This window comes from Cebus imitator, unplaced genomic scaffold, assembly GCF_001604975.1.
Source record: "Cebus imitator isolate Cc_AM_T3 unplaced genomic scaffold, Cebus_imitator-1.0 Scaffold168, whole genome shotgun sequence".
Taxonomy (NCBI): Eukaryota; Metazoa; Chordata; class Mammalia; order Primates; family Cebidae; genus Cebus; species Cebus imitator.
Window position 1 is genome coordinate 2,692,140 of NW_016107483.1, and position 5,281 is coordinate 2,697,420.

Below are 5,281 nucleotides of genomic sequence, written 5' to 3' on the forward strand. Positions count from 1 at the left end.
AGCTAATGAATAAACGCTGACATGGCATTACTAATTAGGTACATGCAAACTAAGAGTATAGTGAAGGGTTTTACATTCATATGACTGCCAATATTTAACAATTCCACACATGATGGAGTTAATATCCCATTTCGCTTGATCCAAGACTGGCTATCAAGTTAGATATACTGCTAGTGGGATAAACTGATATAACCATATAAGAAACAAACGCCATTATTTTATAGAATCATACAAGTAAATTCTTAAACTAGCAACTGCACTTATAGGCTTAGATAAACTTATGCAAATTTGCACTAGAAAACATGTACAAGAATATTTAGAGCAGCATTATTTGTATGAGCAAAAAAATTGAAACAACCCCAAAATATTGGAAAACATAAATAAATCATAATATATTTGCATGACATATTGTAAGATATTGGCATTAAATGAAAAAAAAGTTGTAGCAATAACAAGGATGAAACTTAAGAATGTTGAATAATGAAACATAAAATCAAAGTATCAAACTACATAAAATGTGAAAACACTTTTAAATGCTCCAAAGAAGTAAAATTAATAATACATTGTGTAAGAATGAATACATACAGTAGTTATACACATAAAGCATACAAACAAAATCCTGAATTTTAAAAAATTTAGTTTGAACTACAATGAGAGGCATGGCAATGAAATTGGAAATCAGTAATGACTTTGGTTCTATTAATATCTATTTTCATTATGTGTCGTAATTTAGAAATTTGTTACATATATTTTATGTTTAAAATAATACATAATTGCTCTAGGATGAGCAAAAGCAAAAAACTACTGATAACAATTATAGCTACTTTATTTTTCTTTTGTAAAAATGACAGAGCTTAATTATAGTTACAAAACCACAATTATGAAAATATTTAATGATTTTTCTTTACTGTGTTATCAATAATTGATGATAGTTCATGTACTTTGTATGAATTAAAATAAAGACTTTAGTTAATAATACCCTTACATAGAGGAAAAAAAGAGAGTGCATAAAGGCCTTGAAATTAAATATTAGCTTCAAATTATATTTCCTGAGTTAATATTCCATGTCACTCAATCCAAGTCTGGCTATCAAGTTAGAAGCAAGAAGAACATTTCTTTCCAAACAAAAATTTCCTGAGTGTCAGCAAAATGTCCAAATCATCTATTTCACATTGATGTGCTTTTTAAAACTTTTCTCTTCAAATCAAGGGCACTTCTTTTTTCCAGATTTAAGGAGCAGATGAAATATATTCTAATAGATTCATATCATAAATCTCTTGTGTCTAAGCAGACCTGAAGAAACATCTATCTGTCCTGATCAGTATCTCCAGAGGCTATTATATTCCCATTAAAAAAAAAAAAAATGTCATCTGTGTGGAGCCCATCTCAGTCTCCAGCTTGTCAGTTCAAGAATATTAGAATACTTCTTCAGTTTTGCTCATTAAGATGTATATCTTTTATGCTTCATGATAAGCATTAATATTCAAAAAATCCAGGGAAATGCCATACGGCAAGTGCTTAAGCTAGGGACTACTCCTATGCCAAACATTTGGTGCTCCGCAATTACTACTGGACCCTATTTTTGTCTGGCAACTGCTGTGTTATAAAACAAGTGCCATTTTGAGGCTCCAGCCAGCAGCGTCAATCTAACTGTTAGTTCAAGATGACTTTGTAGCCCTCAAGGATTGCAAGATGTGGATGATTGCTCCTTAGAGGAATAACTGTTGACAGGGCTGGTGAAACAACTCATGAATGATGAACTGAGAAAGCATCCAACTGTTCATGCAGACCTGTAAATGTGCCATACCACAACCTCAGAAAGGATTATAGCAATTTCCCCACGTCTTATTATTTGCCTCTGACCAAGAATGACAGAGATGCACAGACATCGCTAGGTATATCCTGGATATATATCACACTTCTGATCCCTTAACTTCTTTGTATTAAGCAAAGGTATCAAACTCTTAAAGCTATTACATATTGAACACACATCCAATTCCTTGTTGTAAAATTAATGTCCAAAACAACTCTAGCAATGTGTAAAATGAAGGAAAGACTCACCAAGAGTTCACCAATGTACTTCAGCTTCTATCTCTAAGACTAGTAGCATGTACCATTACTTTTATTAGAACCAATCAAAATTGATAACATTTTTAATCAATATGATGCTTTATAAATTTATGTAAATAAAAGCACATAATAGGCATGTTTTGAGTAGCTTTAATAGTGGGAAAACATTTACATATCAATCTAAGAAGAATATATACTGTGAAAAAGGAAGCATAATTTATTTTTCTGCTGTTAGTGGTCTCATTCTAGTAACAATAGCTATAGTATTTACAAAAGGGATAATGTATTTATGGTATTTAAAAATTTGTTTCAGCAATTAAAAAGAGTATTAGTATACATACAAGAAACAGGGTGATTTACTATTTGACACAGAGATCCCATTCTATGATGTGTCTGATATAAACACCACTTTAAACTGCTCATATTTTCTCAAATATCACAATATACCCTTTAGCAGTTTAAAATTTAGCAGTTGAATAACACAATCAATATGTAAGCAAACTTTTATTTTCTTCACCAACCTACATATTGTGTCATTCATCTCATTTATTTTGTATTTGCTGGCGACCTCTTTGTTAGCCATTAATGAGCTACCTTATCGCAGCCTGTATCCCTTATTGCCTTCAATTTCTCATATACTTTGTCTTCTCTGCTTCCCAGGGAAGACACTCTGCTGCCCTTGCATTTACCAACTGCTTTGTTCCTTTATGTTCCTTTGTTCCTCGCTAAATTCATTTGACGTTTTCTTACTTTTATTACAAAATTTCAAATAAAGAGCCAATTCTACATGTGAACAATATTTGAATTGCCAAAAGACCTAAGCTGTTAAAAGAAAACCTCGTCTAGTGAAGGTTTTGTTTGTGAAATAATTTATCTAATAATAAATACTTTACAGTATCAGTATTTTGTTATGAGAACCTCTCTACTACGGAGGAAAAAATAGTCTGTGATATCTAAATATAGTTCTTGACATCCAATCAGTTAAAATTATGCTTTGTATCTCAATGAAATTTTTGACTGTTGTTTTTGCATATTTATTTCTAAATTTTTTCATCCCCTCCCATTAATTCAGTCACTTAAATTAAATAGAAATGTTTTCTAACTAGAAATGTCGAATTTAGCATTTAAATGTAAACTTGGTCTCCAGTACGATGAGGTAACAAAACAAGAATTACACTACTGCTGTTCTGGAGGGAGTAATTGAAATGATCTACTTTCGTTTTGTTTTTATTATTTATCATAGTTTAAAACCAAGGGGAAGAACAATTTTGCTCTATTGCTCAATCAGTGGGTTGATGGTGGTTTGGATGAATATAATTAATTAATATTTATCCTAAGTTGTTATAAAATTTTTTCAGCAGCTGCTATGTGAGAATGCATATTTAGTTATATTTAAAATATACTTGAAAATAAAAAATAGCATATAACTTAAAAGTATGGAATACTGTATAGAGGTTATTTTTACTTATTTTCAAAAAGAGGTACAATCCTTATGTGTTACTGAATCCCTTGCGTGAAAAATGAAAACGTGCAGCAAATATCTGTCTGATCCATCTGCCAATTTGAGAGAAATATTGAATCACACACATTTGAAAATTAAAGGTCCTAGTAGAGATAGAAAACATCATTTCCTCAAGAAAATTATTCTTAAATGTCAGCTTCTAGGTTACCTTTTTTACCTTTTGAGAAATATCCTCTCTTCACTGATATTCTATTTTGACATGACCTTCTAAGGAAATAGGCTATTCATGCTAAGTAACTTTATTAGAAAGTAATTTACAATGAAAATACATAAGCTTCTACAGCTTTATATGTGGATCACATTCTAATATCTCCGCTTAGAAATCCACGTTAATCAGTATTTAGTAAATATGTATTTTCCAGTGGATTATAATTTGTGATCTATTTAAGAATTATAAGTGATGAGTCTTTGCTCAATCACTGCTCATGTATTCAGTTGGTTAACTTATGATATCTGTTTATACAAGTAATGAATTTATCAAAAAGGCTTTCCTCTATGACTTTCTAAGCTTGCATTGTATATGCTTCTAGTAGACATGAAGTGCTAAATTAAATAACTCATATTACCTATAGTATTCTTGTATCTGTTATAATAACAATGACCTTTGAATACATGTAATTAAAATAAATTTAAGTATGCTCATTTTATTTTAGTTTTGTAATTGAGAAATTTTGTAAAATTACTTAGAACATGGGATAGACATAAAACTGAAAACATAAATAAACTGTGATTATGTCTTTGCTTGTGACAATTCAGGAGGTCATAACACTAATTTATTATGACCATAACCATTTTACCTGTAAAAGGAACATTTCAGTTAAAGAAAACTCTTTTATTGTTTGAACATGGGAAAATATATATCCCTTTAAGATTGTCAAAGGGTGCTTAAAATGAGCATAAATATTGGAGACAGAAACATTTTATTAAATCTTGAATTTGCTAATTACATAAAATGTAACTGTGGGTCAAAGTGTGAGTCATAACATCATCTTACACTAAAAAAAGTGTTCAAAATATATAGCATAGACTTATGTGTATTATATGAAAAAAATTATATAAAGAACACAGACAGTATCTAGATATCTCAACAAATATTAGCAAATGTTTCTGTTTCCTTTATCAGCACTGCAGACAAAGATTGGACTGTATTTCCCATACTTTTTCAAAAAGTTTTGTGAAATATACATAGCAAAATGTACTAATGTACAATTTCTATGTGTACAATGAAGTAGCATTTAATATATTCTCATTATTGTGCTACTATGATCACCGTCAATTTCAGAACACTTTCCTCATTCCAAATTGTCATTCTTCCCATTAAACAGTAATTTTTCTCCCTACAATCCCTGGTAAACACTATTCTATTTCTGTTTCTACAAATTTGATTATTCTATATAACTTGTATAAGTGGAATAATAAATATTTGTCTTTATATCTGGCATATTTCTCTTAAAATAACATTTAAAAAGTTCATCCATGTTGTAGGATGTATTAGAATTTAATTCTTTTAAAAAGCTGAATAATATGCCATTGTATGTACATACCATCTCTTGTTTATCCATTCATTTTTGTATAGATATTTGGGTTGTTTCCATCTTTTGAGCATTACAAAAAATGCCACTATAAGCATGGGTAGACAAAAATTTGTTGGAGGCATAGCTTTAAATTATTTTGGATGGTTACCTGGAA